The 18348-nt window shown below is 39.4% G+C and overlaps 1 protein-coding gene across 5 annotated transcripts in view; it reads right to left on the bottom strand.

Moving 5' to 3' along the window:
• Nucleotides 1-18348, bottom strand: part of LOC119516834 (atherin-like) — a 187467-nt gene that overhangs the window by 167640 nt on the left and 1479 nt on the right. Inside the window, exons 2-3 of one of the 5 annotated variants that reach the window (XM_037813315.1) lie at nt 13973-14087; nt 6060-6564 (exon numbers count right to left, since the gene is read on the bottom strand). The exons of the other annotated variants lie outside the window; for them this stretch is intronic. The gene's annotated coding sequence lies outside the window, so the exon portion shown is untranslated. Of the gene's footprint in view, nt 1-6059; nt 6565-13972; nt 14088-18348 lie in introns of those variants that run through there. 5 annotated transcript variants of the gene reach the window in all.

Raw genomic sequence — 18348 nt, 5'->3', positions numbered from 1 at the left:
GGGGTCATGCCTCCATGGAAATTATCTCATCAGAGTTATCACCTACAGTTGGGTGGGGCACATCTCCATGGAAACACTCAAAGAATTCCAGTCTAATCAGCACTAAAATGTCTGCCCCACAAGATTGAATCAAAAAATATGGCTTTTTCTGGGGGACATAATACATTCAAACCAGCACAAATGGGAACAAAAATTAAATGAATAATAGGGGTATGGGGTTAGGGGATGTTTCGGGTGTTCTTTATTTGTATTTTTATTCTTATTTTATTTTTTTTTTGGAGTAATGAAAATGCTCAAAAATTGTGCTGATAAATGCACAACTTATGATAGTACTGTGAACAATTGATTGTACACTGCGGATTATTGTAGGGTATGTGAATATATCTCAATAAAACTGAACTTTAAAAATTCTGTGCTCACATCTGCTTAAATGAATATCATTCTCAAACATGACATTCCTGTCAAAGCTTTGGATATATAACCAGTATCTCCGATTGTGTCCTGTTAAAGGAATCCAGATCCTGACTGAACCTATGCAAATAATTTAACCATAAAAATAAGAATCAATAAGAGTTTCCAAATTCTGGAAGGTCCATGCAGAGAGAAAAGATGAATGACTTATGAATTAAAGATAGCATTAGGGAAAGGAGTAAGGGATTTCTTGTATATGGAAAATAAAACATTTAAACATCAGCAATAATCCAAACAGAACTATAATCAGTCTTTATCAGTTCATTCAGTTCTAGGTAATTAGTCCTTGTTCCAGTCAAACTTGTGTCAGCAATCTCATAAACTAGAATTCTAGTTCTAGATTTTACTATAATTCTGGAATCTTGACTCAGGCCAGTGGTCTCAAAGTTATTTAGGCAATGTCATTAAAAGCCTGTCCCCCAGAGTACCTTTCCATGGGTCTCAGAGACAGTCCCTTTTGTTGAACATGATGCACTTCAGCCTGTAGCTGATTGCAAGTGTTCCTGTGAAGCATCAGAATAAAAATGGTCTGTAGATGACAAATGACCTAAAATGGCTGTGGTTAACTTATTACTGTTTTATGAAAAGGAAAGTTCGATGGAAGTTCATTACAAAAGTGATGCAATCAAGAAGGAAATTTGCTGGTTTCTGTAATGTGTAACATTTTTAAAGAATAACTGATATTATGACCAATAACACTGTACCATTGTCTAAATCAGGCAGATCAGTACTAGGACATCTCATGGACAGCGAGGAACATGACAGATCTCTAGGAACTTTACATAATTTTTGAAATATGTATGTTAATATTTTACCCATACAAATTTAACCAACAAGGTTAGAAGATCCTTTATAATTTGACAACATTTCCCATGCAAATTATATCATTTCAAACAAGACTATTCTATCACTTTTCTTTTTATAAGTTGAAAGAACAAATCCTTTTCTAGGGGCCCTCTGGAAAGTCCAAAAGGCAGTCTGAAATCCAGAAGACGTCATTTAGGGTTTGATTTTGAGAAGATAAAATGTCCAAAATTATCAGGTTTGAACACTTTGCTAAATAGGAACATGGGTCACCATGAAACGATATTTGGTTCCCTATTTAATCAAAGTGACAACAAAACTTTTGAAAGTAAATACAGGAGTTAATGTGATTGTAAAAAGACTTAGTTCTTTTAAAAGTGAGAAGGCATTGTCTAAAACAATAAGGGATGAGAAGGTCAACATTAATATGAATATGTGTATTATTTAAACAAGACATAGAATCTTTTCCTCCTAGATAGATTACGCAGATGGTTACAAACATTTTCTAACTTCTCACTAAGAGCAGACTAATAATCCAAGGAAACTTTGTCATTTTAACAGAATAAAAAACAAATTCTAGTTTTGCATGAAGATGCTGTCCGATAAGAAAATTCTTAAAAATCTTATAAACCCTTGAATCTTAGCCAATCTTAACCACAACAAATAAAATTCCTTTCCCACAAGTCTTCTACAACTTTCTATGTCCAGCCATTTGTCCTAAAAAATTTTGTTTCTCATTCTGCAACAACCAGATATTTTACTTTAGGAAAAAGACACTACTCTCTTTATACTTAAGAAAAATACATCCTGCATAGTTTACATATTTAAGTTAACAAAAGTAATCTTGAAAAGAGTCTTCAATCCAATATTCTACAAAACAAAATTATTCTTAAAATGAATATCCATTAGATCCAGTGGATATAATGCTAGCTCATTCGATCATTGAACCTATATAAATGTAGGAATAACATGCCTAAGTAGAATAAAATAGAATGATTGTATTGTACGTAACATTGATAACTCAGAAGACATAACTGTTTTTCTTTTAACTAGAAATATTACAGTATTCTTGTTTGTCAAAGGTTTATATGAATTACGTGAACTTGAAATTTTTTAAGCATATGGATTTAATTCAACAATACTATTTTTTAAAATTTGGAAATATCAGAACTTTGGTTTTCTTAATTTCTAGGACTTTAGGATTTATATAAAAATTAGTAGGAGCAAAACTTTAGAGTCTGTAGGGAGGTTGATGTTTCCTTTGATGATTCCAACCAACCTAATGTTACATGTGCTGGGGTTGACAGCCATACAGTTTCAAGGGGAGCATGAGAGCAGTTTAGGTGAGAGGCGGCCATGATGAATCCTTTGTTTCTCCAATCTTAAACTTATTAATGTTTATATAGAATATATTCAAACACTTGCAGAAATAAACACCACAATGAAATTTTCCAAAACATCCTTGGCCACAATCATCCATTTTTACTCCTTGTCATTAACCTTCATTCAAATTTGAAACTTGAAGAAATGGAAAGGGAGTACTATTTCCACACATATGATGGGCATTGAGGAGAATTATAGTATGTAGAGTAAAATTTAAGGTCCTCTGTCAGTTTTTGAGGGACTGGAGTTGCCAGAAACAATCAAGAGTCTTATATTTCCCTTAACAGAAGGATGGGATGAGGATACCAGAAAAGTAATGATAATGGATCCTTTGTTGGTTTCCAGGTTCTTGACCATGCTGCAAGAAAGAATTCAAGGGTGCAGCACAGCATAAAGCAAGCAGGAAGAAAATTTATTGAGAACACATGTGAGAGGGTTACCAGCGCTCCTTAGTCACCAGAGCCCCCATTCCAGCCTCGGCATCTCACTGCATGAAGAAATTCAAGGATGAGGCAAGCAGGTGTAAGCAAGTGAGAAAAGTTTATTGAAGAGAACGAGGGTACAAGCTTAAGGGGATAAGCATGGGCATGCTCAAGACACACACTAGGCTATTTGGCACATGGGTTTTTATTAGTTTAAACAAAGGGAGGTGGGGTTAGAGATGTCGGTACATGGTAATTTGTTCAGACACATTTAAATTAAAGATTGTCAGTTGGCCTTTGAAGACTCTGAACCCTAATTGTGGGGCTGTGGGTGAGGTTTTAGGATTGGAATTTTCCATTCCCTCCTGCTGTCTCTTGCCCTCTTTGTTAGTCTTATTTTAAGCAACCCACTGCTTTTTATTTTTAAGAAACATTAGTTTTATTTAACCAGTTTTCACAGCTGAATATTTAATTCTATAAAAACTTTAGAGATTGTACAGTTTATGTATAGTTCAAATTATGGGACCAAAAAAGTAAGTCCCACAGATGCAAAACTACTGTACCAAATGATCCAAAGTCAAGGCAGATTTACACATTTTACAGCTCTCCATGTGGCTGGGGAAGTGGTTAGTTCTAAGTATAAATTTCAAAACTGTCCAAAAATAAGGCTTGGATTTTATTTCATTCTTCAAACATTCAATACGATTGGAAGCTCAGAAGCCTAAATAGTAATAAGCACCTGGAGTCAGAAATCACTCACCACTCCTGGAAGGAATGCACAATGTCTACTTACACAGGACACTTTCGGATGCCATTTGTCTTCAGGATATGGTGTAGACATGAAAGCACAGACAAAAAATATTAGATGTCTAATAGAAGGCAGTTTTTCTTTGAAAGGATTTTCTGCATTTAATGATGTGCCAAAAGAATTTTAAGTTATTAGATAAAATATATTATAAGTGAACCTAAAAATAATACTTTATAAACATAGAATTACTTTTTTTTGGTGTAATGCAATGGTATCTGCAAACAGAAAACCAAAACTGTATATAAAGTCATATTTCTCACCCAGCTACAAGAAGCACTTATGTAGTTATTTTTCAATGGGGTCAGAAAAACTGATTTTTTGAAACCCACTAAGACTAACTTATAACTTGGATATTCATACTTAAGCTATTCAATGATTCACTAATACTGCAAAACAAGCTTTCTTCTAGAGAGACAGTGCTTTCTTCAGGTTAATTGGGTAAGAACTGGACATATGGGGAAAAAAAAGGAAGGGGGAAACAATTGATTCCTCAGCATGAACCACAAGCATACATTTCTTTGGGGGTATGCTTGCCAGTGGATTTTTCATCAGAAATATATATTCTAAAAGATAAGCCTCATTTTTGATTTATAATTTCTCACCTCTGAGGTATTTATACTTTCTGGAAGACAAAGGCAATCTCTCAGATCTTTCTATATGGCCACTTGGGGCAGGGAAAGTTGAGGCTGGCCAAGGCCCCTTTTAGATTCTGTGTTCCCAAAGGGAAAAATGTGGAAAACAAACAGTATTCCAGATTCTCCTAAAACAGCAAGACACTATCCTTTTCCTTTTTTATACAGTACTAGTTCAAGGGAACAAAAATTAGAGCTCCAAAGAGCAGCCTAAGTGCTCACCATTATACTTGAAGACTTAGGAGTAAATTAAGTAAAAATAATGACATTTGGGCAGAGGAGTATTGTAGTTGTTTGTTTTAAAGGTACACTACTTAAAAACTCCTTGGTAATAAATAGCTTGGATGGCTCCAGTCCTGGTTCCAAGCATGAGTTAAGGGTAAATGAGGGTCACTGGGAGCCACAGTTCCAGAACGTGTCATTCAGGAGGCCTCTGGCTGATCTAAACTCATGGAATTTCCTCTGTAGGTATTTCAACATGTCCAAATTTTCCTCAGCACCTTGCACTCCCTCTTGTTTGCCTGCTCCAACTCCATCTTTATATTACAGCACACGAGGGCTTTGGATTCCTCAAGCACCAATGGATTGCATGAGGCAAGTTCCTTAATTTGAACCATGACTTCTGGGTGCATGTTCCTGGCCAAAACACCAAGAAGACCAGTCCTTTGCCACAGGCCTCCTGCACATTCAGTTTCTGTCCACTAAATAACATTTCATTGTGGATGCTCCTCTTATAATCTTGGGAAACATAACTCTAGAGCAGCTATCTGGGCCCTCCCTGAAGGTAGTGTAGGGCATGTGAAACCCGGCCTTTTCATTCGCCCAGACCACATCACAGAGAGGCAAGATGGAGGCTCCCAGTCCAATTGCAGGGCCGTTCACTGCTACAGTATTTGTCTTCATAAGCTGGATAAAATTTGTGCCAGTTTGAATGTATTGTGTCCCCCAAATGCCATTATCTTTGATGTAGTCTTGTGGGGCAGACGTTTTGGTGCTGATTAGATTTGCTTGGAATGTGCCCCACCCAGCTGTGGGTGATGACTCTGATGAGATGTTCCCATGGAGGTGTGGCCCCGCCCATTCAGGGTGGTCCTTGATCAGTGGAGCCATATAAATGAGCTGACTCAAAGAGAAGGAACTCAGTGCAGCTGTGAGTGACGTTTTGAAGAGGAGCTACAGACAAGAGGGACACTTTGAAGAATTCACAGGAGCTGAGAGAGGAGCATCAGCATACAGAGACATTTTGGAGATGGCCTTTGAAAGCCAACTTTTGCTCCGGAGAAGCTAAGAGAGGACAAACGCCCCAAGAGCAATTGAGAGTGACATTTTGGAGAGAAGCTGAAGCCTAGAGAGGAACATCCTGGGAGAAAGCCATTTTGAAACCAGAACTCCAGAGCAGACACCAGCCACGTGCCTTCCCAGCTAACAGGTTTTCCGGACACCATTGGCCATCCTCCAGTGAAGGTACCAGATTGCTGATGTGTTACCTTGGACACTTCATTGCCTTAAGACTGTAACTGTGTAACCAAATAAACCCCCTTTTGTAAAAGCCAATCCATCTCTGGTGTTTTGCATTCTGGCAGCATTAGCAAACTAGAACAAAATTATTCACAATGTTTCTGATAGCTTCCACCATTTTAGTGCTTTTTTTCTGTGGTCTCTTAAATGCTGGATAAAATAAATAAAATCAAGCCTGCAGCAGAAGACACTGCCTATGGCATTGAGCAGCAAGAGCTTCCTGTCGTCAGCTGCCGCTGTGTGCAGGGCACTTTGCACTTCTTTCATTACCCCGTGATTTAGTGAATTATTCTCTGACAACTTTGTTGATAACAAGATGTGGGTGGAACCATCCTTCTTTCTGACAACAACATCCCTGTATTGTAGGCACTCTTCATTTGCCTCACACTGAAATGCAACTGCTTGTTGAAACGCTGGTCTCTTTTATCACCAATAAATTTCCTTTTCCCAGCTGACACTCCAGGGACAGGTGCCTGTATGTTTGTTGTCCCATTGGCTGTTAATGCATCCATAAATGGAGATGTACCTACTCAAAGAAAGGTAAGGAAAATTCATGGCTGAGAAGCAAAAGAGAAAAACATACTGAGCCAGTCAGAAGCTGAATTCAGATGCTTTTTTTTTCCTAGGGCCCGTTTTCCTAATTTGAGCTACTAGCTCTCCTTTCCCTGAAAGATTAAATTAGATACAAGTGCCCATTTTTATTCTTGCCAACCAATAACATCTGATTCCTGCTTTCAAATGCTGCTTCCTTCTCTGACCAAATAGTTGATTTCCCCATTTCAACTGGCCAACCCACTCCTTTGTGAGAATTTATGGTCCATGACTTATAGTCAAGTAATGTACCCTGTTTTGCTCAACTGCTTTGGGTTTTAGGGGAATTTATCTCCAGATTCCTCTACCTTCTACCTGGCCCTGAAGGCACCTCAGGGGCTGCAAAATATTTTCCTACGCCTAATCTACCTCACTCTGTCAGTTTCTGAAGGACTGGAGTAACCAGAACCAATCAAGAGTCTTATATTTTCCTTAATCAGAAAGATGGCATGAAGATACAAGTCATGATAATGGATCCTTTGTAGGTCCCAGAAAAAACTGAGAATCATACCACAGCAAGCTAGAACAGTCTTTTAATTCAGTTGTCTGAAGAGCCCCTGGCTTGTGCTTCTAAACTCTGCCCTTTCCTGATACAATGAACATTTCAAATGTGTCGAGATGAGAGAGGCAACTACTGCTGACCCAAGTTTTCTAGGAAATCTGAAGTGTGGGATAGTCAGTCAATGTTTTTGCCACTTTAAATAATGAGGGCTATAATCTTTATTTAATAAGTTTTTTTTTAGATATGAAGCATTTTATGTATTAATTCATTGGATTTCTCAATATACCTAAAAAATTGGATAACCGTCTCACAAAAGAGGATGATATAGTTTTGCCAAGGATACTGAGAAAAAGTCCAAATCAGGGCATCATCAAGATGATGCTTTCTTCCCAAAGACTGTGGCATTCTGGGGCTGGCTGCCAGCTATTGTGGCTCCTCCAGCACATGGCAAGGCACATGGCAGTTCCTGCTGTCTCTCCCTTATCTGGCAGTTTTCATTGATGTTCAGCCTCTTGCTTTAAGTGGCTTTCTTTCTCTGTGTCTGAATTTCATTCTCTTATAAAAAACTCCAAAAATAGGATTAAGATCCATCCTGATTGAGGGGGGGACACATCTTATCTGAAATAACCTCATCAAAAGGTCCTGCTTACAACGGGTTTACATCCACAGGAAAGGATTAAATTTAAGAACATGTTTTTCTGGGGTACATACAGCTTCAGACCACCACATGTGCCCTATTAGGGAACTGTAGGTGAGGGATCCTCAGAAATGGTTGTTTCAGAAGGTCTCTGAATGAATCCTGTAAGTTCGATGACTGTTCCATAAAACAGTTGACATCAGTCATTGGCACACAGAAAGGTCATCAATAATAGATTACAAGTGTACTGTGTGAGTGAGATCTTTCCTGCCTTTTTCTCTTTCCTTCCATCTTCCATCCGTATCTTTGGAGCAGCATGAGATAGTGCACTGGGAGATGGCTGAAAACTGTGGCAGCTGGGGGAGTCCTCTGCTGCAGAAGGAGTGGAGGACACAGCCTTTCCCCCTTTCCACACAGCTCTGCCTTCCCAGCTCTGGGACAATTAGCTGAGGGTGCAGGAAAGGCTATGGTCCACACCCAATACTGTGGTGTGTACATGTGTTGTTGGAAACACTTCCTGTCACACTGGGTTGTTTGGGGCAGCTCTGGGCTGTGGCGCTGGTGCCAGGCAGGAGCATTCCCAGCCCACCAGGAAGATGCCTGTAAGGGGACACCCCCTTTTCTTGGGAAGTTGTGGTGTTTAGCAAATTTTCTCAGCCACTGGACTTGTTGCTTTGTGTCTCAGAGCTCTCTTAGCTCTGCTCTTGTCTGGGCCCAAATTGCAAGACTCTGAGGCTTTCTGTAATGGGCTTCTTAGAGTAATTGTTTTAGAAAAAGAGAAAAAGAAAAAAAAAAAGAAGGGCCCTCCTTGCAGATCTAATGGGCTACTGAAATGCTAAGAGACAAGGAGATTAGGGCCATTGAGGAACAATCAAGAAAGCAGAGAAACCGGCTCTACAGACAAGGAAACTGGCCTTCTGGATTTGCTTATGAGCCTGACTCTGTTTGAGCCCTGCCCTTCTCTGTTCTATGTTCACTGAACTCCAAAAATTCTCTGTTTTTATTTTGGGTTTTTTTTTGTTTGTTTGTTTTGTTTGTTTTTGCTAGCCCTATCTCCTCTCTGCTGGGCTGACTGCTCCTGGATTCTCTTGTGTCTGGTCTCAGTCTATCTATGCTTGGAGTTTGGATCAGCAGTTTGCGTTTTCAGTCAGAGCTGCAACTGCAGTTCTCCCTCCTTGCTCCCAGCAATGACGGCCCCTCCCCCCATGGGACTGAGCCTGGCAGGGAGGGGCACGGGTCCCCTGCCTGCAAGAACTTACAGATTTCGTTGATCTCAGCTGTTCCACGCATTCATGTGTGTTGTATGAAGTATGCCCAAAGTCAAATTGCTGTCCGGTGCTCAGTCCATGCAGTTCCCGGCTTTCTACCTACTGCCCTGGGGGAGTAACTAAAACCTACACCTCACCACTCTGCCATCTTGCCCCTCCTTGAGGCAGGGGTTTTAATCAGTACTGCAAGGGATCTTTGCACGTCAGCCTGCATCAGTTGCTTTTTATTTCCTCTTTGTAGTATTCTGAGTAAAATGGGAGTCTAAGTATTAGTAAAGCTATTTACCATTCCAGCTTCACAATTCCAAGTGGCTCAGCTGTGAGTGTAGCAGGGAGGTCTTGACAGTGCATTCATATTGTACAGTGTATCCTGTACATTATAGTATATGCAGCTAGCTGATCTTGTTGTGGTAACTACAAGTATCTTTGGAATAATCTACCATGCTTTATTTTGTTTCTTTCTTTTTCAACAAAAACACTCACATTTTGTGTATACAGAAATAAAGCTGGTATCTCATCCGTCCTTGCCTCTATCCCAGAGTCCTGCAAAGACCACAGTTTTGGAGCCTCCTTTCCAGGTTCTTTGTGGGAACTTGCAGGCTAACAGGGTGCAGTTCATAGGGGCTGTGCATCCCTCTACCTCCCCTCCCAGCCATCCTTGAACATTTCTCAGAGTGACTGTGGAAAGTCCATAAATAGAGGTATATGTGAAGACTTTCTGAGAACCAACCTCATTCCAAAATATTTCAACACCAAGGCCACTTTGCATGAAACACCAGATGAATTTCAGTTCCAATGGTTAGATTTCTAGTGAAAGTGGGAATCTACATGCTCAGATTAAAGGAACCCAGCTGTGGAGGTGTATGCATCAGGCTTTCTTTTCATGTGGCCCCTTAACATATGAATTATTTACGTGCAGAGACCAGTTTGTAGTATTGCATATTATATTCTTGTGATGGTTAAGTTCATGTGTCAACTTGGCCAGGTTTTGGTGTCCTGTTGTTTTCTTCACACAAGCACTGGCCTGATCATTACTGTGAGAGTATTTTGTGGACTTCAGTCATCAGTAAGTTGATTGCATCTATGGCTGATTACATCTATAATCATTTGAGGACATTGCCTTCAACAATGAGAGAAATGTCATCCAATCAGTTGGAGGCTTTAAAAGGAGAAGTGATGTTTTCAGCAATCAGTGGAGAGAATTTCCATCTCTAACTTAGCCAGCTAGCTTCTCCAGGGGAATTCCTCAAAAACATTCATCAAGATTCCCAGCTTGCAGCCTGCCCTACAGAATTTGGATTTACCCATCCCCACAGTCATGTAAGACAATTCTTATAAAAATCTTATGTATTTACAGATATTTCTTGTTGGATCTGTTTCTCAAGAGAACCCTACATAATACAATTCCTTATGATGCTCCTGAGCCCAGATGAAAGGTTGTCAAGGGAGTTTACTGTGGGTTCCAAAACAGGCTCTAACTCAGTTCTTAGATCTCTAGTGGATGGTTTCCTATGGAATGGGGGCAGATTTTACCCCTGACATGCTTTGCTTTTGTCCCCAAATCCATTAGCTGATTTTAATCAATTTATTCAAATGCAGAAATACTGAAAGCTAGAAGTTTAATATGGACCTTGTGATATAGCCCCAGGCTCTTCTCCCTTCTAAGGGCTTTCTTCAATTACTCTAGCCCTAGGGTGCAGTTGGAAAACTGAAGGGTATCTGAGAACACTGAGCAGTGGAACAAACCCCATCTTTCATTTATCCTAATAGGCCTCCAAACCATTTGAGAATCACTGACATAGAGGTAGACATTCTAGTTTATATTTTCCTTGGGAGCAGCCAAGTCAAAGGAATGAAAGCAGATTATCTTGGTAACTTGGAGTTCATGGTTAAAACTGAGGAGTGATGAGATAATTTCCAAGGGCTAGTAGAATATTGTTTTGACTGTTCAGTTCTGGGTTATGGGCCCAACATGTTTTTAAAGTAACACTCTGCTGTATGTGCAGGTTTTATAAATAGTCTTTAAGTTGAATGATTCATTCCCACTCTCTCAGCTGCTTCTCACTGGAAATCCTCACTCCAATTTCCCACACCTATGTCAGTAATGTGGTCAAGTGATTCCATTTGCCTCGTGACCACTACAAAGAGGAAGATGGAAAAGTATGAATGAACCCCACAAATAGCACCTCTGAAGTAAGAATTGTTCCTAAATGAATTGAGCAGGATCTCCTGTGGCAAATTGTTACTCTAAAACTTGATCATAGGGTTTTTTTAAAAAGTCAGAATAGACTATAAAAAGCTAAAAGCATGGGTATTATTCTGAGTTCTTTAATTTGTTCCCACAGGAAGCTCACACTAGCCCTCAGGGTCAGGTTTGGTCAGGGTCAGGTTAGGGTCAGGTTATAATACCTGACCCTAAGCAATACTGAAGCAGTGCAGCTCCTCAGGCACTTGATTACATGTTGTAGGGTGGGGCACTATGGATGTCAAGGTACTGGGCTATGGATCAGATCCCAGGAAACCTTTCAGGATCATAGTTCAGTTTACCAGTGTAAAACAAGCTTTGCAATTCAAATTAATTTGTTAATTTTTGATTGCTTATGGACAGTGTTCAGTTTTTATACTAGTAGCAGTGGAAGAAATTCACAGACTGAAAAACAAAATAGGTTTCTTTACCCATTCCAAGGAAACCCCCTCCAGTGAACACCTGGCAGGGATTCCCTGTGGTAAGTTCCAAGGAGCATGCGGTGGAGGAGGGGACCTCAGCCACCCCTGTGCATAATAATCCCCCTGCTGGGTTTCTGTGATCCCTGCAGCCGTCTGCAGCCTGGGCTGGGAACACTGGCTCCGCCTGTGCCGCTTCCAGCTGGCAGTGATCTGCATAGGTCACTCTCACTGAGCCCCCAAAATGCATCAACAAACTGTGGACGTCTCCTGACTGGACTGGGCAGAGGGTCGGTGGGACGGAGGAGGGGAAGACGCAGACAGGCGGGGCCTCCAGGGGGAATCATTTGGACCACGGAGAAACCCATAGTGAAGCATCCTAAGCTTCCCCGCGGGATTGGCCAGAAGGCTGGGGGTGGTGAAAAGAGCCCGTGTCCGGGGACTGAAGGGGACAGAGACTCCTCCACTCCTGTTCTTTCTGCAGATCCTTCCTTTCCGACGATTTCCTCGTTGATTGCTGAGGGGTCCACTTGACGCTGGCATTGAGGAATCTCAGCCCAGTCTCAGGGAGTCAGTCAAAGGGGCAGGGAGGGATGCACCCTCCAGCGGGTGCGAACCCACCTTTTCCAATCCAGGCTGAGTCGGCCGCCCCGGAAAGGACTCGGGGTTCAGTCTCCCGGGTCCTGGCGCTGCCTCCCTGCGGCACCCACCGGGCAGGCGCTCGCGGCTCCGGGATATCTTGCCAACCCGCAGCCAGTATAAAGCTTCCTCCTCGCACCCGCCGGTGGCTCCTCGAGGTGGTTTCTCAAACAGCGAACACTGAACTTCTTGCTCTGCATTATTCCTGTGTGGATTATTCTTTCTCTTGTAATATTGTAGTAAAACTTATTTTAACAGAGTATATTCGTTCATCTAGAGGTTTGCCTGCTTGACATCCTGGCACGCTGAAGGATTCTTCTTCTCCTCCTCCTCCCCCTCCCCCCCCCACCTCCTCCTCCTCCTACTTCTTCTTTTAATTGTTTCTGGGTTGTTTCTAAAGATAATTCAGAAAAGGGGGAAAGCATCTACAATACTGAAATGAATATACTAAATATTGGAAACGTCCAGTCAGATAAGCTGGGATACAGGTCGGTCCTGGCTGAGTCATATGGGAGACTGAAGGGAAGGGGCAATTGGCATCCCTATACATACATACTTTATTAACTTTTTAGTAATTAATTTTTCCTGCAACACTAACAAGTTGAAAAAATGTTGAAAAATTTACAAGAACAGATATTAGAAATCCCAACATTGATTTTAACTGTTATTTACTCACAAATCTCAGCATGAGAATGTACTAAATGTCACTGTATTGTATGCTTCAAAATGATTAATTTTATATGTGAATTTTAGCTCAAGAAGATAGATATGTGCCACTTTCAAATTATGATAAGTTTTCCCTAAGTAAAATTCATGCATAAGACAATTCTGTTTTTGAAGGATGTCACATGATGGTGATTTTCAATTCCTACTATTGCATACTCCTTAAAACTAAGACGAAATTTCTTGAAGACTTACACTGTTAGTATATTTAAGAGGCAAGTCAGTGACTGCATTTTGAAAAGCATATGTATTCAGTGAAATAAATTTCCCTTCTTAAAAATTCGCAATATGAAAGCACTTATTTTAATTTTGTATATCTCCATTTGAAAGGTGAAATTAGGATATTCATAATCTTGATTTTATATGCCTCTTTTCCATAATAATCATATCTTCATCTGGTGATGCATCATCCTCAAATTCTTTTTTCTGTACTTTCAAATTTGAAAATATGTTCATGTGTCTAGTTAAATTTTACATTGATCTAATATATTTCAAAGTTACTTTCTCTCACTGGTGGCAAGCAAGGAGACAGAGCTTCTAATAAGCATCCACCTTTATATACTGTCAGGATTGTTTGTTGTGCTTTATTAACTACTTTCTCTTGGTTCAATATAGCATCCCACACTGATGAGTTGCATAAATATTTGTAAATATTTTCATCAAGGAGCTTTTATTTCAAAATAGTGTATTTCTTCAACTATTATATATACATCAGATACATCTGATATTATATATATATATATATATATATATTTTTTTTTTTTTTTTTTTGATGAACTTTCATTTGTGTGCAAAGTGCCCGGATTACATTTGCTTCCATCCCAGCTTGGCACATAAAGGTAAATTCCAAAATCCTATAATTCCCAACATTTCTCCACGTTGCAAATACCTGGCATGATGAAGTTCTTACCTCATGTTCCACAAGCACTAAAATCTCCAGATAGACTCCTGGAGGGAACAGAGACAGAGAGATGATACTCTGGCTAGGCTTCTCTATTCCTGACATCTGAAACTCCCATGTGTACCTGACAAAAGACAGCCAAGTACAGAAAATATGAACTAAGATCTGAGCCACCTCTTGAGGTAACAGACAGTGAGCTCAAGCAAAATTCTCCACTGGTATGCCTCTGGCTTGGAGGAAGGACTTGTATTAGTAAATGTCCTTCTCTCTGGCTTTTAACCTGGGGCAAAGGGCTGTCACACTACAGAACATGCAGCAGAGAAAGGGGTTCCAGTGAAAAACTGGAATACACATGTCCCGAGTAAGGTGAGGGGCTGGGTGATAAGACAGCCTCCCAGCAAACTGCCAGGGTTACCAGAGACCATATAATGACTCAGACAAGACAACCTAGCGAGTAAGATAGAGTATTTATTGGGGGCTTACATGGGGTCCTGGTCCTTGGCGGTGGGGAAAGAGACAGCAATTCCTTGCCATGATGGTCTGCATTGATCAGAGGGGAAGGATGGGTTTCACAGTGGGCATAGACAAAGAAGGCATGGAGCCAAGGAAGAGATACACATGATTGCCAACAAAGGTAACTAATTCTTGTTGTTTGTCTCTTTGGGCACAACTTCCCGTGGACATAAACTTGGGGAAAGATAACCAAGGCACAAAGCTGAGAGAGTACATGCAGGAATGTGCATAACTGCTGAGGAAGTTGGAAGATTTGGGAGATACTGGAAAATGCAAAAATACTGCTATGTTACAACAAATATCCCACTGTTTCCACAGACAGCACAAAAGGATTTAGGACACCAAAGACCTAGTGACATTTATGTAATATTCACACTTTTTCTCCTTAATAGCATCCAGACTCTTATAAGGGCAATTACATTCCCAACTTTTGTTGAACTGCATTTGGGTGGATTTAGCCTCTGAATGCTTTAATGGCATGGTAGGACATGTGCATTTTTCAAAAGTAATTTATTTTGAAAGAAAAATCAGACATATAAAAAATTGCAAGAAGTCCTGATCCTTTCACTCAGATTCCCTAGTCATTATCATTTCATCTCATTTGCCCATTCGCAAACATTTCACAAAAATACTCCAGTGAATTTATCTCTAAAACAAGGCCACTCTCCTAGAACACAATCACATAAACCTGAGTCAGGAAATCAACATTGCTTCAACACTGTAATCCCATCCACAGACACCTCCAACTCTGACCCACTGTCTCAACCATCCCAAACTGTTTCAACAGTACTTTTCCATTGTCATTTAGTCTAAGTCAGTCTGGAAGTCTTCCTGAGATATTCCCTCACTTTCAGTTCTTTGACAGATTTAGGGAGCATAGATGATCCCACCCTGGGTCTGCCTAGTGTTTCCTCTTGAGCAGACTCAAGCCCCGTATTCCCAGCAGGAACACCACAGCCTGGACCGTGCTTTCCTCAGAGCAGTCCATCAGAGGGGAGTGGAGGTCCAGCCACCCCACCCATGGTGATATGAACTTGATAACCAGGTGAAATATCTGCCAGGTTTCTCCAGGCCTAAAAACATGTTTTTTCCTTTGTAATAAATGATACTTTATGAGGACATATTGAGATTATGTCAATATCATGGTCCCCATCTAAACTCTACCCACCAGCGTTGGAATCCATTGATGATTCTCAACTGAATCATCCACCACTCTGATGGTTGCCAATTGAAGAATCATGATTTTTCCCATTTCATTCACTGCTCCTATATCTTGTACTTGGCTTCCTATTGTGTGAAGGGCTGGCTTTCCTCCCTATTTATTTGTTATAGCATTATGGATTCCTATATTCTATTACTTTATTAATTTTGTGTTATCTGTTATTATTTTAATGCTCCAATTGTCCCAGATTGGACTAGTGGTATCCGCCTCAATCTGACTCTTTCAGGACCTTAGTAACACATCTGCACTTGGTCAAGGTGGTAGCCAAGCAATGAAGATTAAATGATTCCTGACTTCCTTCTCCAAATTACATGCTGTGTCAGAGGTGCCATTTCTTTCATCAAGCCGTGTGGTATTCATCACTGAATGTTTAATTCACCAGTAGACGCCCAAACTTTTTCTGGTTTGTATTCACTGGTCCTGACTTCAATTCTACACCTAAAGGACTCTTGTGGACACAGAAGTCTTATCATATCACTGTTCTACTTTCACTTTGTCTGTTGGTTGCCATTGGCCTTAGAGCAAGGACCAAAGGACTTACATCCTCTTCAGATCCTCAGTGCTCCTTTCTGCTGCCCTCTCCAGTCCAGTCCACCCCACCCCAATGTCCTGCAGTCCATTCTCCTCTCAGTTTCAGGGAAGAGCAGCCTCCCTTGTCTAGGGGATTTTGTACAGGTTTCCATTAAACCAATTCATATCCTAAACAAATTTTCTAAGTCTTTGCTTGGCCAAATCCTTACGGTTTTGCCAACATACCTGTTCTTTCCAAGAGGTTTTTTTCCATCGTTAGAACTGAAGTCCTTCGGTATTACATACACAAGTCAGCCTAGTTTTACTTTATATCTTCTAAACTAAACTTAAACTCCACTGGGCAAATAATTGATTGTTTTATTTATTATCGCATGTGTAATCCTACTCACTGTTACAGACCTGGATGAAAATGATCATCCCCACCCTCAAGAATGTTGTAGAATAGCCAGAATAGAAAGACAAAGGGTAGCATAATCTGAGATACAAAAGAATAACAAAAATATAATACATGATAACCTAAAATACCTGTTTAAAAAATATACACTACAACATTTTTTAGAGTAATAACTTTAATCATTAACAAAGAAGGCATGGTATGTTTCCAGGAATTTTTCTACATCATCTAACTTATCTAATTTGTTTGACAGATTTTGAAAGTATTCTCTTATAATCTTTTTATTTCTGTAAGGTTGTTAATGGCACCACTTTCATTACTGATTTTAGTAAACTGAGTATTTTCTCCTTTATTCCTAATCAATCTAGATATAGATTTCTCAATTTTGTTGATCTTTTCAAAGAACCACCTTTTAGTTTTGTTGATTCTATTTTTTTCTAGTCCCTAATTCATTCTTATGCAATCTAATATTTATCATATCCTTGCTTCTGGTAGGTTTGTGTTTGGTTTGCTCTTTTTTTGTAGTTCCTTCAGGTATAAAATTAAGCTATGGATTTGAGCTGGTTTCTTTTTTACTGTAGGTGTGCATGACTATAAATTTCTCTATAGGCAGTGTTTTCATGGTATCCTATAAATTTATTTTGAAAAATATTTTATAACTTTTTATTTTTGTAAGCCACAACATAGTTTAAGTATCTTTTGTTTATACTGACTGCAGGCGATTTTTTATTTTATAGCTGTATATCACAATATTTAACTGTTTTAATTGATTTGTATTTAACTTATTCAGATATTGATATTCTAAATAACAGTGTGATAAATATTCTTCTTCCTACTTTTTGTCCTGTTAATTCATATTGAATGTAATTATTTATAATGATACCGTTTTGACTTTCTTAATTCCAGTTCCTCATTTAGTTTAAGTCCTCATCAATTTTTAAAGAAAATATCTTGGGTATTCATTTCTGTGTATCTCAAAGTGTTTTCCAATTACCCTTATGATTTTTTCTGTGATTAATTGGCTGTTCAAGAGTGTTGTTTAATTTCCACATACTTGTGAATTTTCAGGTTTCTCTTCTGTTACTGATTTCTAGTTTCATTCCATTTCAGTTGAAGAAGATACTTACGATTTCAGTGTTTTCAGAAATGTTGTGAGGTTACATATGGTCTAACCTGGGGAATGTAACGTGTAATTGAGAAGAATACATATTTTGAGGAATCTAGTTGGTTTATAGTTTTGTTCAATTCCTCTATTTCCATATCACTCTTCTATCCAGTTTTTCCAGCCATTTATGGAAGGAGGTAATTGATGTCTTCACCTGTTATTGTGGAACTATTTTTCCCTTCAATACAGTCATATATTTTGGTGTTCCATTGTTCTCTGCATATATGTTTAAATTATGACATCTTCTTGATAGATTGACCTTTTTATGGATATATAATGCTTTGTCTCACAACAATATTTGACTTAATTTTGTCTGATATTACTTTAACCAGCCCAGATCTCTTTTGGTTAGTGTCTACATGCAGTTTTCCTAATCATTTCCTGTTCTTCTACTTTCCACCTTTTGTACCTTTGTATCTAAAGTGGGTCTCTGACACTGTTATATTATCTTTTACCCATTATGCCAACCTCTGTGCTAACTGAATAGAGTTGAATCCATTTTCACTGTAAGTAATTACTTATACTTGTCCATTTTGCTAGTTGTTTTCTATGTGTATTTT

Source organism: Choloepus didactylus, chromosome 20 (genome assembly GCF_015220235.1).
Source record: "Choloepus didactylus isolate mChoDid1 chromosome 20, mChoDid1.pri, whole genome shotgun sequence".
Lineage (NCBI taxonomy): Eukaryota > Metazoa > Chordata > Mammalia > Pilosa > Megalonychidae > Choloepus > Choloepus didactylus.
Note: the sequence above shows the minus strand (reverse complement) of the source record. Positions and strands in the feature narration are given on the sequence as shown.